Genomic DNA, 18,465 nt, shown 5'->3' on the forward strand with positions numbered 1-18,465 from the left:
TATCGGAATATTAAAACAACCTTCAGCCAACGATATGATTTTCTTCATTAAAAAATTAAATCCGATTGATTATGTAAGGCTGCAAATTTCCGTAGAATTTCATCATTAGAAAAACTGAAAGCAATTCCAGGAAGGACGAATATTTCCATTATTTTTTAAAAAATTCGGAGAGTGTACATTTATGGAAATATTTTAATTAGGATGTCATGTATAATGACAATACATCCTTTGAGTTTCAGTAGGCGGGGATTTTTTGTTGGCTTTCTAGACTTTTCTCTTTGACCATAAAGCTCACATATGATTATAGGGAAGCAGATGGAAAGCGTAGGGAGATAATATGTTCGGCGTACCTTCTGCTGGCGCGGATATCATTCTCTCCCAGTTAGCGGCAAGTACCCGCCATCGCTGATGCGTACGAAAATTAAAGCCGTCCCCGACGCGCAACTCGCCCGGTGCGCCAGCTGTGTGTTAGGTCCTTATGTCGGCGAATACGAGTCTATAATTAAGCTCCTGTTATTATACGTACGCAGCGGGCCACAAAGCGCAGTTATTAAAGTCGCTGGAGCTTATTTCACGAGAAAATTGAAATCTCATATTTAACAAAATGTGCCGTACAGAACACCAAGCACTACAAAATGATATGAAAATGCATACTATCATTCTGGGGTAGAGTGACACGTAAAACCAAACATTTTGTTCTTTGTTGCACAGTGCTGAAGATCTCAAAGCATAAGACCACATTTGAAATTTACTTGATATACTTAATGGACGAAACAATGCTGATGTTACTATACATTGTATGTTCGGTGTTTGTATTATATTCTATATTTCCACCTTAGGATTCAAAAGGAGGAAATCGATTCCTAAATCTTATGCTAGTTCTGTGCGAGATTTTTGTATTTGCCACCCGAAATCACGACAAAGCTTACGGGTAAATACGAGGGCTGTTCGGAAAGTAATGGTTTGTGGGATTCAAGGGACCAGACTGCTAGAGTCATCGGTCCCTTTTTCCACGGACGCGAAACACCCACAAAGAATAAAAACTAGCAATGGAGAAGACACAGGACAATAGAGACTCAAACAGAGACATAACAGAAGGAATTAAAATCACACAGAGTGTGACAGTGGTTGGCCGACCATAGAGACAAAAGAAGGAAAAGCCAACCACCAAGAAACACATTAAAAAACTGTCTAAAATCGTAGGCCAAAGGCCAGGCTCAACACAAAATAAGGACAAACACTTAGATCAAGTGATAAAAGCCCCCTGCAAGAATAAAACGCAAAACTAACCCTGCCATGGCAGTGTCATCTGTTAAAAGTGCAGGGAGAGTATCAGGCAGCGCAAACGTCTGTCTGAGAGCAGTTAAAAGGGGACGGTCCAACAAGATGTGGACCACCGTCAAAGCTGACCCGCAGCGACATAGAGGTGGATCCTCACGGTGCAATAAATAGCTGTGGGTCATCCGGGCGTGGCCAATGCACAACCGGAAGAGAACAACAGACTCCTTGCGAGAGACCGGCAAGGAAGTGCGCCACGCACTGGTAGCCTTCTTGATGGTCCGAAGTTTGTTGGGTGAAGGCAGGGTGCGCCATTCTTCACCCCAGGTGCGAAGTACCTTCTGCCGCAAAACTGATCTGAGGTAACTCTCTGAAAGGCCAATCGACAAGGCCCGACAGTCTGTTTGGGCAGCGTGTCAACTCGTTCATTTCCCGGGATGCCGAGATGACCGGGGGTCCACACAAAGCCCACAGAGCGGCCGCAACGGGCAATAGTATGGAGGGACTCCTGGATAGCCATAACCAGACGAGAGCGAGGGAAACACTGGTCGATAGCTCGTAAATCGCTCAGGGAGTCAATACAGATAACGAAGGACTCACCTGAGCAGGAGAGGATATACTCTAGGGCGCGAAAGATGGCGACCAGCTCGGCAGTGAAAACGCTGCAGCCAGCCGGGAATGAGTGTTGTTCATAATGATCCCCTAGAGTAAGAGCGTAGCCGACACGACCAGCAACCATCGAACCGTCAGTATAGACAACGTCAGAGCCTTGAAACGCGGCAAGGATTGAAAGAAATCGGCAGCGGAGGGCCTCAGGAGGGACTGACTCCTTCGCGCCCTGTGCCAAATCGAGCCGAAGGCATGGGCGGGGCACACACCACGGGGGTGTGCGCAGAGGGGCCCGGAAAAGAGGTGGAAGAGGGAAAACCTCAAGCCCAGAGAGAAGAGCTCTGACGCGAACTGCGATCGCACAACCCGACCGGGGCCGCCGTAGGGGAAGATGGACGACGGACTGAGGGAACAGGAGATGATAATTGGGATGCCCGGGCAAGCTACAAACGTGTGCAGCATAAGCAGCCCGTAATCGTTGGCGCCGGAAGCGCAAATGGAGGGACACCTGCCTCCACAAGTGTGCTGTTGACAGGGCTTGTCCGGAAAGCTCCAGTGGCGAGTCGGATCCCGCTGTTAAGGATGGGGTTCAGCAACCGCAATGCAGAAGGGGATGCCGAACCATAAGCCAGGCTCCCATAATCTAGTCGGGACTGAGTTAAGGCCTGGTACAGCCGTAGAAGGGTAGACCGATCGGCACCCCAGCTGGTGTAGCTTAAGCAACGAAGGGCGTTAAGATGCCGCCAGTATGTCTGTTTAAGCTGCCGAATATGGGGCAGCCAAGTCAACCGGGTATCGAAAACCAACCCCAAAAACCGATGCACCACTGCAATACGTTCGCCGTCAAGATAAAGCCGTGGGTCAGGGTGAACAGTGCGCCGCCGGCAGAAATGCATAACGTAGGTCTTGGCAGCTGAAAACTGGAAGCCATGCGCTACAGCCCAAGACTGCGCCTTGTGGATTGCGCCCTGCAGCTGTCGTTCAGCAACTGCAATGCAAGTGGAGCTATAGTATAGGCAGACGTCGTCAGCATACAAGGAAGATGAGACAGACGTTCCCACTACTGCAGCGAGCCCATTAATTGCAATGAAAATCGGCAGCGGACCTGAACCATGGAGCGTAGAGAGGATGTGATGTCGCCATGTCGTATCGTATGCCTTCCGCATGTCAAAAAAGACGGCAACCAGGTGCTGACGGCGGGCAAAGGCCGTACGGATGGCAGACTCCAGGATCAACAGATTATCGGCTGCAGAGCGGCCCTTACGGGACCCACCCTGAGACAGAGCCAGAAGGCCTCGAGATTCGAGTAGCCAACTAAACCGCCGGCTCACCATGCGTTCGAACAACTTGCAAAGAACGTTGGTGAGGCTAATGGGGCGGTAGCTGTCCACCTCCAGTGGGTTCTTGCCAGGTTTCAAAACGGGGATTACGATGCTTTCCCGCCATTGCGACAGGAACTCACCCTCGACCCAGATACGGTTGAAAAGGTCGAGGAGGTGTCATTGGCAGTCCACCGAGAGGTGCTTGAGCATCTGACAGTGGATGCGATCTGGACCAGGAGCCGTATCAGAGCACGTGGCTAGGGCACTTTGGAATTCCCACTCACTTAACGGAGCATTGTAAGATTCAGGTTGGCGTGTGTGAAATGAAAGACTCCGACGTTCCAATCGCTCTTTCTGCGAGTGAGAGGCCAGCGGGTAATTCGCAGAAGCGGAACTCTGAGCAAAATGCTCCACTGAGTGGTTCTGGAAAGTAATGTCCGATCGAGTGCGAAATGGGAACCACATTATAAATCCGATGAAGCGATGCACATACTTGTTGGCCAGTGTCTCTAATGTATCTGTCGATCGCGTCACGTCGCTCTTTTCAGTTCTGAACGTACAGTGAGCACGTAAAGATGTCTGGGAAACAGTGTCTCTCGCCAAGTACGAGGGCCAGGTGAGAGTTTTCGCCTGATGTTATGCAGCCCACATAACGTAACTGCCAGGCGTTTCCGTCTTCATTATAATTCATGGCTGCACTCTGCAGGGCATTGAAGAAGCTCCTGCAGCGTTTTCCAATGGAATGTTTGATCTGCCACAATACAGCAACTAACTGGACCCCTCTGAGTATCAGCTGTGTTCATATGAACTGCTGGCTATGGAGACAACATTTTGTCACAGACAACGAGCTATAGACCGATATAGAGAATTAGTGGAAAGCACTATCGGTCGTCTTCTATGACAAGGGTGTTTGAAAGTTGGTACAATGCTACGACAGTTGTCTAAGTCGGAGCTGCGACTATATACAGAAGTAACTGGATGGTGAAGCTAACTGTTCCAAATAAAATATTTTTGATTTTCACAATGGTTTCCATTTCGCGTCCGATCGGACCTTGCTTTCCGAACAGACCTCGTATCTCCACTTCTGATTGTAATTATTGTACACTAACTGATAAAGTGTTCAGGCACCACTGTACGAAATGGGGAACTCACCACTAAATGTAACGAGAGGCGGGTGCCGGTACAAAAGGAGGCGGGGAGTACAGTGTTTCCAGCAGAGAAGCAGTAAAGCTCAGTGACTTTGAACGTGAAATAGCACTGGACGTTACGTGAGTAGCAAATCCGTCAGCGACATTACAGCCCAACTGTAGACCCCGAGATCGATCGCTGGTGATGTAACTGCGCAGAGGAAATGCGAGGAAACAACTAGTGCTAAACAAAGACCAGGCAGAGCTCATGCACTGTTGGACAGGGACCATCAAGCACTGCGGAGGCTGATTGTAAAAATCGAATGAAATCAGGTGAAGGAATCATTCGTGAGTTCCAAAGTGCTATCAATCAGTCCAGCTAGCACAATGGTTGTACTTAGGGAGTTAAAAACAGTGCGATACAATGATGGAGCAACTCCTCATAAGCCACAAATTTCTGTAGTTAGTTCCTCGCGACTCTTGACGTTGTAAGACGAGGCGGCGACAGTGGACAGTGGACGTCTGGAGACGTCTCAACCCTGTGCCAATCCTGAAATGGACTTGCTTGTCCAGAGTCCTCAACTGAACCAAACTAAAAGTCTTTGGGATGAGTTACAACATCGACTTCACTCCAGATCCTAACGTCCAACGTCGCTACCTTGTCTGCTTTCGGCTCTTGAGAGAGAATGGGCTGCTACTCCACCGCAGACATTAAGACAGACACGTAACTGAAAGTGTCCCCATCATATTTCAAGCCGCTATAAGGGCAAGGGTGGGCACATCGCATATTTACTTTCACTAATAAGTGTATGGATACTTTCGATCAGAGACTCTAACTATCCTTACTTCAACTGAAAGCTGAAAAAACTTTCGCCTCCCGTCACTGATTAATAATTAATACTGAGATGACTTGGGTTCCCATCTGTGGTTAAGGTCCAATGTGTGTAACTGCCACAGCGAAACGTCTGATTTAAATTTTGGCAATGGAAAGGAATTTTCTTGGAAGAAGAACCGGAGTAAGATCAGCTCAGCAGTATCGGAGCTACCTGAAGGAAAAGTATCGGCTTCAGTTTCGAAACCTGACGTTAGCTGCCAGTAGAACTATCTGTCAGACACGTACGCTTAAGACATGGACGTCCAGTGAGGACCAGGTAGATGCAGGTAAAACGATTGAACTACTGACTTAACTTTTCTCTTCAATTTACTCTGGATTTATTCAGACTGCTGCACAACACGGAAGTAGTAGCAGACATTTTTTCTGTCTTCGACTGAACATCTTTGGTATGAACTTTGTTCTGTGCCCACATCTCGTCACCGGAGGCCAAAATGGTTATTTCATGTTTCAGATGTTCACTTCCATAGTAATTGAACGATATTGATCCTGCACTACTGGCCATTAAAATTGCTACACCAAGGAGAAATGCAGATGATAAACGGGTATTCATTGGACAAATATATTATACTAGAACTGACATGTGATTACATTTTCACGCAATTTGGGTGCATAGATGCTGAGAAATCAGTACCCAGAACAACCACGTCTGGCCGCAATAACGACCTTGATAGGCCTGGGCATTGAGTCAAACAGAGCTTGGATGGCGTGTACAGGTACAGCTGCCCATGCAGCTTCATCACAATACCACAGTTCATTAAGAGTAGTGACTGGCGTATTGTGACGAGCCATTTGCTCGGCCACCATTGACCAGACGTTTTCAATTGGTGAAAGATCTGGAGAATGTTCTGGCCAGGGCATCAGTCGAACATTTTCAGTATCCAGAAAGGCCCGTACAGGACTTGCAACATGCAGTCGTGCATTATCCTGCTGAAATGTAGGGTTTCGCAGGAGTCGAATGATGGGTAGAGGCACGGGTCGTAACACATCTGAAATGTAACGTCCACTGTTCAAAGTGCCGTCAATGCGAGCAACAGGTGACCGGGACGTGTAACCATTGGCACTCCATACCATCACGGCAGGTGATACGCCAGTATGGCGATGACGAATACACACTTCCAATGTGCGTTCACCAACGTGTCGCCAAACACGGATGCGACCATCATGATGCTGTAAACAGAACCTGGATTTATCCGAAAAAATGACGTTTTGCCATACGCGTACCCAGGTTCGTGAGTTGAATACACCATCGCAGACGCTCCTGTCTGTGATGCAGCGTCAAAAGTAACCGCAGCCAGGAGCTGATAGTCCATGCTGCTGCAAACGTCGTCGAACTGTTCGTGCAGATGGTTGTTGTATTGCAAACGTCCCCATCTGTTGTTGACTCAGGGATCGACACGTGGCTGCACAATCCGTTACAGCCAGGCGGATAAGATGCCTGTCATGTCGACTGCTAGAGATACGAGGCCGTTGGGGTCCAGCACGGCGTTCCGTATTACCCTCCTGAACCCACCGATTCCATATTAGGCTAACAGTCATTGGATCTCGACCAACGCTAGCAGCAATGTCGCGGTACGATAAACCGCAATCGCGATAGGCTACAATCCGACCTTTATCAAAGTCGGGAACGTGATGGTACGCATTTCTCCTCCTTACACGAGGCATCACAACAACTTTTCACCAGGCAATGCCGGTCAACTGCTGTTTGTGTATGAGAAATCGATTGGAAACTTTCCTCATGTCAGCACGTTGTGGGTGTCGCCACCGGTGCCAAGTTTATGTGAATACTCTGGAAAGCTAATCATTTGCATATCGCAGCATCTTCTTCCTGTCGGTTAAATTTAGCGTCTGTAGCACGTCATCTTCGGGGTGTAGCAATTTTAATGGCCAGTAGTGAAATTTACATGTTATGGTCACATTAATGGGAGCACCGCCCATGTTTGACGTCAGCGTTCAATAACAGAGACGGCAGCGAGCGATTTAACTGACTTCCAAGAGGGCATGATCATTGGCTGTCGGCAAAGTTTGTAAACAATTCTCGTGCCACCGTGGTTAACGTATACCGCGCATGGGAAAATGGTGTTGTCCAAATCGGCACCGAAGCGGCTGTGGTGTACCAGGGGCCATAAATGCAGAGGTGAACGACAGATGCGGAGATGTCTAAGAGTGAATAAACGTGCAACTGCAGAGCAACTGATCGCCAAGATGAACGAACCATGGGGCTACCAACAGAGCCTCCTTAAAGATCGTTCAGCGAACGTTGTTGCGCGTGGGGCTCTGCGGGAGGCGCCTGGTACAAGTGGCCATGCTGGCTACTGTTCATCGGCGACGAAGGCTGGGATCAGCACGCCAGTACCGTAACTGGACGTCCACCGAGTGACGACAGGTGGCCTCGTCAGACCAATCTCGTTTTATGTTCCATCGGGCAAATGGCAGTTGGCGTGAACGGCCTGAAAGGTTCTGAAAGCAAATACACTGCATGCGTTATGGTCTGGGGAATCTTTTCATGTCATTCCCTGGATGATCTCGTTATTCTGTAAGGCACAATGGGTCAACACAAGTATGCGTATATCCTTTGAGGACTACATACACCTCTACGTGCAGTTTCTTTCCCCGAGCACGATAATTTCTACCAACAGCACAGTGATATGTCTCACACAGCTGGCAATGTATGTGCGTGGTTCGTAAAACACCAACGATGAGTTTACGGTACTCTCTTGGCCACCAGACCACCACAGATCCTCAACAGAGAAAGCTAGCCCATCCTTTTTTTTATTTTGGAAGACTGTATATTACTGTATTCTTCTTCTGCACAACCTAGATTTCGGCTTTTACGCCATTATGAAGTACAGGGATAAAAGTTCTTAGATTATTAACATTTCATACCTGTTAAGGGTATAAGAACTTTCAGCATTGTACTCGATAATGGCGAAAAAGCCGAAATCTAGATTGTGCAGAAGAAAACTGCAGTAATACACAGTCAAATGGCGGCGTATTCTTTCAAAAAATACTGTAGTCTGTGGTTCAGCGCCACCTAAAACCTGCAGTAGAGTAGGCATGGCTCCATATCCTTGTCGGAACCTCACAAAACCTGACTGCCTCTCTTCCTGCACGTGTCGCAGCGGTGTCCGCTCTACGAAAGGTGGTTGTTCAGGCTTTTCACAGATGGACACATTAATGTGTCGGACAATGCAGATCCTCTGCGCTAAATCTGTGTAATGTCAAGCAGTCTCCCCTGTAGACGTTTGTTGACACAAGGTTTAGCAACTGCGTTCCACTCTGGCTAGCTTCAAAAATGGGCTATTTTGTTGGTACAAATCTAATTTAAAGACTTAAATATCACCTTTCATCTGCCTTAAATTCTCCATGAATCCATGCGTGCACCGCAAATGTGCAGTACACCAGCGTTGCTGTAGAGCATGCACTCCAAGATATTTACACAATTTATCAGATACATTTACCAAATTAAATCAAAGTAGGAAAGCAGGAAAGTTAATCCAACAGTAATAGAGAGTTTCTTAAGCCTTGTCAAGGAATAAGAGTGACAGGATGTTTATAGTGCCGATAACATAGATGATAAATACAATGCTTTCCTTAACACATTTCTCATACTCTTTGATAGTTGCTTTCCATTAGAACGTTCTAAACGGGGTATTAGCAGTAATAGGCAGCCCGGGTGGCTGACAAGTTGGATAAGGATATCTTGAAGAACAAAGCGGGAATTATATCAAAATGTTAGAAGCAGTCACAATCAAGCTACAGTAGTCCATTACAAACAGTATTGTAAGGTGCTTAGAATTGTTATTAGGAAGGCAAAGAGTATGTGGTATGCAAATACAATAGCTAATTCGGAGGATAAAATTAAAACCATATGGCAGTTATGAAGGAAGTGTCTAGTCAGAAGCACAAGGTCGAAGATATAAAGTTAGTTCGCAGTAAAAATATTTCTGTTACTGATAAATCAGATATATGTACAGTATTTAACAATCATTTTCTGAGAATTGCTGGTAAATTAAGTAAAAATTTAGTTTCTACAGCAAATCATATAACTTTCTTGGCAAATGCCTTTCCAAGATTGATGTCTGAAATACTCCTCTATGATACAGACAAGAGAGAGATTGAGTCAATAATTAAATCACTGAAGACTAAGGACCCTCATGGGTATGATGGAGTGTCTAGGAGAATATTAAAGTACTGTGCTGGACATGTTAGCCCTGTATTTAGCCATATTTGTAACTTTTCTTTTAGGAATGGTCAGTTTTCTGAGCGATTAAAGTACTCAGTAGTAAAGCCGCTTTATAAAAAGGGAGAAAGGGATAATTTAGATAATTTTAGTCCCATTTCTATGCCATCAGTATTTGCCAAAGTTATTGAAAAGGCTGTCTATGCAAGGATAATTGTTCATTTTATATCACACGGTTTGCTATCATATGTATAGTTCGGCTTTAGGAGTCGCTTAACAATTGAAAATGCTATATTATCTTTTCTTTGTGAGGTACTGGATGGGCTAAGCAAAAAGTTTCGAACGCTTGGCATATTTTTTGATTTAATTGCAGCATTTGATTGTGTTGATCACAAAATATTGCTCCAGAAGTTGGACCATTACGGAATACGGGGAGTAACTCACAATTTTTAAACCTCTTGCTTTAGCAAAAGGCAGCAAAAGGTCATTATTCACAATGTTGATAAGTGGGGGGTGCCCCAGGGATCAGTGTTGGGGCCACTCCTGTTCCTTATTTATTTAAATGATATGCCCTCTAGTATTACAGGTAACTCTAAAATATTTCTGTTTCTGATGACACTAGCTGGGTAGTAAAGGACGTTGTGTGCAACATTGGCTCGGTTTCAAATAGTGCAGTACATGACCTAAGTTCATGGCTTGTAAAAAATAAACTAACGCTAAATCGCAGTAAGACTCAGTTTTTACAGTTTCTAACACACAATTCAACAAAACCTGACGTTTTAATTTCACAGAACGGGCATATGATTAGTGAAACTGAACAACTCAAATTTCTAGGTGTTCAGATAGATAGTAATCTGTCGTAGAAAGTCCACGTTGAGCATCTTGTTCAACGACATAATACTGCCATTTTTACTATACGAACGGTAACAGGAGTGAGTGATCGTTCGACACGAAAATTAGTCTACTTTGCTTATTTTCATTCGCTTATTTCTTGTGGTTTTATATTTTGGGGTAACTCTTTCGATTTCAAAGGGATATTTTTGGCTCAGAAACGGGCGGTTCGGGCAATAAGTGGTGTAAGTTCACGAACCTCTTGTAGACTCCTGTTCACGAGTCTGAGTATTTTGACATTGGCCTCTCAATATACATCCTTACTGTCATTTTTGTTAACAATATTAGCTTATTCCCAAGAATAAGCAGCTTTCACTCGATTAATACTCGGCAGATATCAAACCTGCATTTGGATCAGACTTCCTTAACTCTTGTGCGAAAAGGTGGGCAGTATACTGCTGCATCCATTTTCAATAAGCTACCACGAATTCAAAAATCTTAGCAATAATCCACGCTCTTTCAAATCGAAACTGAAGAGTTTCCTCACAGGTCACTCCACTATTCTGTCGAGGAGTTCCTTGAAAAATTAAAGTGATCCTTATTATATTGTTGATTGCGTTTATTTAAACTTATGGACTGACTTTTTTCGGATTCGTAAACATTTATTTTTACCTGCTATTACTTTTATGTTGTAATTTCATGTACTGACACATTCCATTACCTTGGAGATTTGTTCCTCAATTTTGTCCTGCGGAACTTGACGTGTAACTAACTAACAGCAGTAAAACACTTTAAGTCACAGTTAATCAATGAGACCTGATAAAAATATAATGACTACTGACGAAAAAATCGCATAAAGGTCCAAAAGGAAAATAAACTAGATATAAATATTAACAACGAGCGGGAAACGTATGAAGGAAACCAGCAGAAAAAATGATAGTATCGGAACACAGAAAAGGCGAATATGCTGCTGTTTATTACACGACTCTGACTGGAAAGTGGTGTCCCAGTTGCCTCATTCTACCTTTGCCTTGCGAACACATTTGCGCTCTTTTTAACGTGCAATCACCTCTCACTCACACAAGCTCCCATAACTGTATCCCGCTCACATCACTGTAAGCCGCTCAACTCATTCACTCCCACTTGCTCATTCTCGCTCTGGTTCACCCCAGCTCATTGTCATTATCTCTTTGTGTCTCCCTGTCACTGTTCCCTTTGTCATAGCCACAGTACCCTGGCTCTATCCTACTAAAACCGTCTCCTCTCAGTGTAACTGTCTCCTTTCAGTGTCATTGTTGCCCTCTTGCTCTCTCTCTCTCTCTCTCTCTCTTACTGATGTTATCTCTTTCATTCCCTCCCAACGCTGCCGTCTCTCTTCGCACTGTCACTATATCTCTCCTCCTTGTCATTTTCATGGACTCTGCCTCTCATGATCGCTAGCTGTCACCTACGTACAGTTCCTCCTTCATTCCTCGGCCTCTGGCACTGTCTCCTTCTCTCTTTTCCTAGCACTGTTGTGTCGGTGTTATCATGTTCCACTGCCACTGTGTTCCTCCCTTTCTTCCACACTGCCATTGTCTCATTCGCTTTTTCTATACCACAACCACTGTCTACTATTTTCAAGTATTTATTTCTTTTCCGTCTCTTAGCCACTGCCACTGCTTGTCACAAAAAACTTTCTCTAAATCTACAGGTGCTATAAGCTTAGGTTTGCCTTTCTTCAATCTATCTTCTAAGATAAGTCGAAATGTTAGTAATTGCCAATCGTGTTCCTACCGAGCAAGGTAAGCGCAGTCGTCAGCACACTGGACTGGCATTCTGGAGGACGATAGTTTTCAGTGAACATCCTAAATCACTTAAGGCAATTGCCGAGATGGCCCCTTTCAAAGGGCACGGCCGATTTCCTTCTCCATCTTTTCCTAATCCGATCTTGTGCCTCGCTTCTAGTGACCTCGTTGTCGACGGGAGATTGAAGATTAATCTCGTTCTCCTCGTAAGTTCCTACGTTCCGCCGGAACATAAACTACATTGAAGAGCCAAAGAAACTGGTACACCTGCCTAATATCATGTAGGCTCCGCGAGAACGCAGAAGTGCCGCAACACGACGTGGCATGGACTCGACTAATGTCTGAAGTAGTGCTGGAGGGAACTAGCACTTTGAATCCTACAGGGCCGTTCATAAATCCGTAAGAGTACGAGGGGTGGAGATCTCTTCTGAAGAGCACGTTGCAAGGCATCCCAGATATGCTCAATAAAGTTTGGTGGCTAGCGGAAGTGTTCCTGGAGCCACTCTCTAGCAATTCTGGACGTATAGGGTGTCGCATTGTCCTACTGGAATTGCCCAAGTCCGTCGGAATCCACAGTGGATATGGATGAATACAGGTGATTAGACAGGATGGTTACGTACGTGTCACCTGTCAGAGTCGTATATAAACACATCAGGGGTCCCATATCACTCCAACTGCACACACCCCCCAACGTTATAGAGCCTCCACCAGTTTGAATAGTCTCTGCTGACAGGCAGGGTCCGTGGATTCATGAGGTTGTCTCCATACCTGTACACGTCCATCCGCTCGATACAATTTGAAACGAGATTCGTCCGATCAGGCAACATGTTTCCAATCATCAACAGTCCACTATCGGTGTTGGCAGCCCCAGGCTAGGCGTAAAGCTTTGTGTCGTGCAGTCATCAAGGGTACATAAATTGGCCTTTCGCTCCGAAAGGCCATGTGGATGATGTTTCGTTGAATGGTTCACACGCTGACACCTTTTGACTGCGCAGCATTGAAATCTGTAGCAATTTGCTGAATGGCTGCACTTCTGTCACGCTGAATTATTCTCTTCAGTCGTCGTTGGTCCCATTCTTGAAGGATCTTTTTCCGGCCGCATCGAAGTCGGAGATTTGATGTTTTAGCGGAGTCCTGGTATTCACGATACAATCGTGAATTGGTTGAACGGGAAAATGCCACTTCATCGCTATCTCGGAGATGCTAAATCCATCGCTCGTGCACCGACTATAACACCACGTCCAAACTCTCTTAAATCTGGATAACCTGCCATTGTAGCAGCAGTAACCGGTCTAACGACCGCGCAAGACACTTGTTGTATTACATAGACGTTGCCGATCGCAGCGCTTTATTCTGCCTGTTTAGATATCTCTGTATTTGAATACGCATGGCTATACCAGTTTCTTTTGCGATTCAGTGTAATAGCCCTCGAGGTCAGGTTTTTCGATTCTTCTGTAAACAAGACGTACCCGTATTTTGCAATCATGGTGTATTAAACTGATGGTCCGGTAATGTTCATTATTCATACATGCCACCACCTGATACCTATGAGGTTTTCAGACATGGAAAAAAAAAGAAACAACTTCAGAAGATACAAGAGTGACCTTTTTTGATGTATTTACACATATTTCTACAGCAGTGAGACGAGAGGAACGGAAAAATCATTTCCACCGAGTGGTTTCCTTCTGAATCACGTGTGTCGCGGGCAGCCTCGCACTTCTCACGCTGATCAATGCATTACAGTGCTTCATTGGAAACAAACACTTCAGCATTCTCGCCTCATAAATTCTCAGTGTGTTTTTATTGTGCACACTTTCTCATGTAACCTATTTTATACTACAATTATTGTGTCACATTATCAGAGAATGGACGATTCTTCGCCTATTGAGCTGCGTGGAGTCATTGTCAACAAAGAGAAATCTCTCCCCTCGGTCGACGTACGGAGACGTTGCTGTTTGTTAAGACTCGTACGTGCAGGGCCGCGGGAAGTCAGCCAGATTGACGCGCTCTTTTGCTACAAAAGTTTGTTCCGGCGTGGGCCCCTCCTCGAGAAACAGACACGCCCGAGCGGTTCCCATAGAGTGAAAGGCGAGCGTGTCGGCTGCCGAACAGATCATGTAATTAGATTTGCAGCGGCAGTGTGTGCGGGGCCGCGGGGCGCCCGTCGCCGCTTGTGCCGACTTGTTTGCGGCGCCTCCCTGGGCGGCCCTAACTGCCGCACTTGGCACAGTGAGCGGCGCGCCGCGGAGCGCCCGGGACGGCTTATATTTTAATTACGGTCCGTTAGCGGCGCGGGGGATCGCGTGGCGGGAGGCGGCGCCCGGCGGCGCGGCCGTCGCTTGTCTGCGGCGCCCCAGCAGGCCGGCTGCGCAGTCGCTCCGCGCGCATATTGTGCGCCGTCCCAGCAGGCGACAGGCTGTGCGCTCGTAGGTCAATGACGTATTGCTGCAGAGGCATTAGACTGGACTACTCCACCAGTTAACATAGGTCCCCACTCCGGGACCCCCTGTGAGGTTCCACTGGTAATCGTGGCAAAAGAGACATTCGACTTTCAGATACAGCTCCAAAGTGCATTTGAAAGTCATCTTTGTTTAAAAATCTAAAAATAATACACTACTGGCCATTAAAATTGCTACACCAAGAAGAAATGCAGATGATAAACGGGTATTCATTGAACAAATACACTCCTGGAAATTGAAATAAGAACACCGTGAATTCATTGTCCCAGGAAGGGGAAACTTTATTGACACATTCCTGGGGTCAGATACATCACTTGATCACACTGACAGAACCACAGGCACATAGACACAGGCAACAGAGCATGCACAATGTCGGCACTAGTACAGTGTATATCCACCTTTCGCAGCAATGCAGGCTGCTATTCTCCCATGGAGACGATCGTAGAGATGCTGGATGTAGTCCTGTGGAACGGCTTGCCATGCCATTTCCACCTGGCGCCTCAGTTGGACCAGCGTTCGTGCTGGACGTGCAGACCGCGTGAGACGACGCTTCATCCAGTCCCAAACATGCTCAATGGGGGACAGATCCGGAGATCTTGCTGGCCAGGGTAGTTGACTTACACCTTCTAGAGCACGTTGGGTGGCACGGGATACATGCGGACGTGCATTGTCCTGTTGGAACAGCAAGTTCCCTTGCCGGTCTAGGAATGGTAGAACGATGGGTTCGATGACGGTTTGGATGTACCGTGCACTATTCAGTGTCCCCTCGACGATCACCAGTGGTGTACGGCCAGTGTAGGAGATCGCTCCCCACACCATGATGCCGGGTGTTGGCCCTGTGTGCCTCGGTCGTATGCAGTCCTGATTGTGGCGCTCACCTGCACGGCGCCAAACACGCATACGACCATCATTGGCACCAAGGCAGAAGCGACTCTCATCGCTGAAGACGACACGTCTCCATTTGTCCCTCCATTCACGCCTGTCGCGACACCACTGGAGGCGGGCTGCACGATGTTGGGGCGTGAGCGGAAGACGGCCTAACGGTGTGCGGGACCGTAGCCCAGCTTCATGGAGACGGTTGCGAATGGTCCTCGCCGATACCCCAGGAGCAACAGTGTCCCTAATTTGCTGGGAAGTGGCGGTGCGGTCCCCTACGGCACTGCGTAGGATCCTACGGTCTTGGCGTGCATCCGTGCGTCGCTGCGGTCCGGTCCCAGGTCGACGGGCACGTGCACCTTCCGCCGACCACTGGCGACAACATCGATGTACTGTGGAGACCTCACGCCCCACGTGTTCAGCAATTCGGCGGTACGTCCACACGGCCTCCCGCATGCCCACTATACGCCCTCGCTCAAAGTCCGTCAACTGCACATACGGTTCACGTCCACGCTGTCGCGGCATGCTACCAGCGTTAAAGACTGCGATGGAGCTCCGTATGCCACGGCAAACTGGCTGACACTGACGGCGGCGGTGCACAAATGCTGCGCAGCTAGCGCCATTCGACGGCCAACACCGCGGTTCCTGGTGTGTCCGCTGTGCCGTGCGTGTGATCATTGCTTGTACAGCCCTCTCGCAGTGTCCGGAGCAAGTATGGTGGGTCTGACACACCGGTGTCAATGTGTTCTTTTTTCCATTTCCAGGAGTGTATATTATACTAGAACTGACATGTGATTACATTTCCACGCAATTTGGGTGCATAGGTCCTGAGAAATCAGTACCCAGAAAAACCAACTCTGGCCGTAATAACGGCCTTGATACGCCTGGGCATTGAGTCAAACAGAGCTTGGATGGCGTGTGCAGGTACAACTGCCCATGCAGCTTCAACACGATACCACAGTTCATCAAGAGTAGTGACTGGCGTATTGTGACGAGACAGTTGCTCGGCCACCCTTGACCAGGCGTTTTCAATTGGTGAGCGATCTGGAGAATGTGCTGGCCAGGGCATCAGTCGAACCTCTTCTGCGTCCAGAAAGGCCCATACAGGACCTGCATCATGCGGTCGTGCATTATCCTGCTGAAATGTAGGGTTTCGCAGGGGTCGAATGAAGGGTAGAGGCACGGGTTGTAACACATCTGAAATGTAACGTCCACTGTTCAAAGTGCCGTCACTGCGGACAAGAGGTGACCGAGACGTGTAACCATTGGCACCCCATACAATCACGCCAGGTGATACGTCAGTATGGCGATGACGAATACAAGCTTCCAATGTGCGTTCACTACGATGTCGCCAAACACGGATGCGAGCATCATGATGGACCCATCAGTGCACCCAGGTTCGTCGTTGAGTACACCATCGCAGGCGTCAAGGGTAACTGCAGCCACGGTCTCCGAGCTGATAGTCCGTGCTGCTACAAACGTCGTCGAACTATTCGTGCAGATGGTTGTCGTCTTGCAAACGTCCCCATCTGTTGACTCAGGGATCGAGACGTGGCTGCACGATCCGTTGCAGCCATGCGGACAAGATGCCTGTCACCTCGACTGCTAGTGATACGAGGCCGTTGGGATACAGCACGGCGTTCCGTATTACCCTCCTGAACCCACCAATTCAATATTCTGCTAACAGTCATTGGATCTCGACCAACGCGAGCAGCAATGTCGCGGTACGATAAACCGCAATCGCGATAGGCTACAATCCGACCTTTATCAAAGTCGGGAACGTGATGGTACGCATTTCTCCTCCTTACACGAGGCATCACAACAACTTTGCACCAGGCAACGCCGGTCAACTGCTGTTTGTGTATGAGAAATCGGTTGGAAGCTTTCCTCGTGCCAGCCCATTGTAGGTGTCGCCACCGGCACCAACCTTGTGTGAATGCTCTGAAAAGCTAATCATTTGCATATCCTGTTGGTTCAATTTCCCTTCTGTAGCACTTCATTTTCGTGGTGTAGCAATTTTAATGGCTAGTAATGTAATAATAATAACATGCGGGATAAGAGACAATGAGAGAAGTGCGAGGGCTGCTCTACGCCACCAGCAGGTCATACAGCACGAGGCAGAGAACGCACAGAATACACTGACGGAAAAAAATCGCAACACAAAAAATAATTAATGCAGAATTATGAAAATTCGCCAATACTTTGCCTAGGTAACGTATTTCATTGATTAACATTGCAAGATCGCAGGTTAATGTTAAGCGTGACGTGAACCATTGCAAATGTCAAATACTGGTACATTGACAACCGGTGTAACCGCCAGAATGTTGAATGCAAGCATGCAGACGTATATGGATTGTGTTGTACAGGTGCCAGATGTCAGTTTCCGGGATGGAGTTGCACGCCCGTTGCGCTTGATCGGTCAATAAAGGAAGTAAAGTTCTCTTTGTGCAAGACGCTGGAGTTGTCGTCCGATGGTGTCCCATATGTGTTCGATTGGATACAGATCTGGTGATCGAGCAAGTCAAGGCAACATGTCGACACGCTGTACAGCATGTTGGGTTACAACATCAGTAGATTATGTGGGTGAACGCTATCCTATTGGAAAACACCTCCTGGAATGCTGTTCATGAATAGCAGCACAACAGATCGAATCATCAAACTGACGTACAAGCTTCCAGTTCGGGTGCTTGGGATAACTACGAGCCGGCCGCGGTGGCCCAGCGGTTGTAGACGCTTCAGTCCGGAACCGCGCGACTCCTACGGTCGCAGGATCGAATCCTGCCTCGAGCATGGATGTGTGTTATGTGCTTAGGTTAGTTCGGTTTCAGTAGTTCTGAGTTCTAGGGGACTGATGACGTCAGATGTAAAGTCCCATAGTGCTCAGAGCCATTTGAACCATTTTTTATGACCACGAGAATGCTCCTTCTCTTATACGAAATCGCACTCCCGATCATAGCTCCAGGTGTAGGTCCAGGGAGTCTAGCACGCACGCAGGCTGGTTGCAGGCCGTCAGGTGGCCTCTTAACCAACAAACGACCATCACTGGCACCTATGCAGAACCAGCTTTCATCAGAAAATACAAAAGACCGCCACCCAGCTCT

The sequence above is a fragment of the Schistocerca cancellata genome, chromosome 3 (genome assembly GCF_023864275.1).
Source record: "Schistocerca cancellata isolate TAMUIC-IGC-003103 chromosome 3, iqSchCanc2.1, whole genome shotgun sequence".
NCBI lineage: Eukaryota > Metazoa > Arthropoda > Insecta > Orthoptera > Acrididae > Schistocerca > Schistocerca cancellata.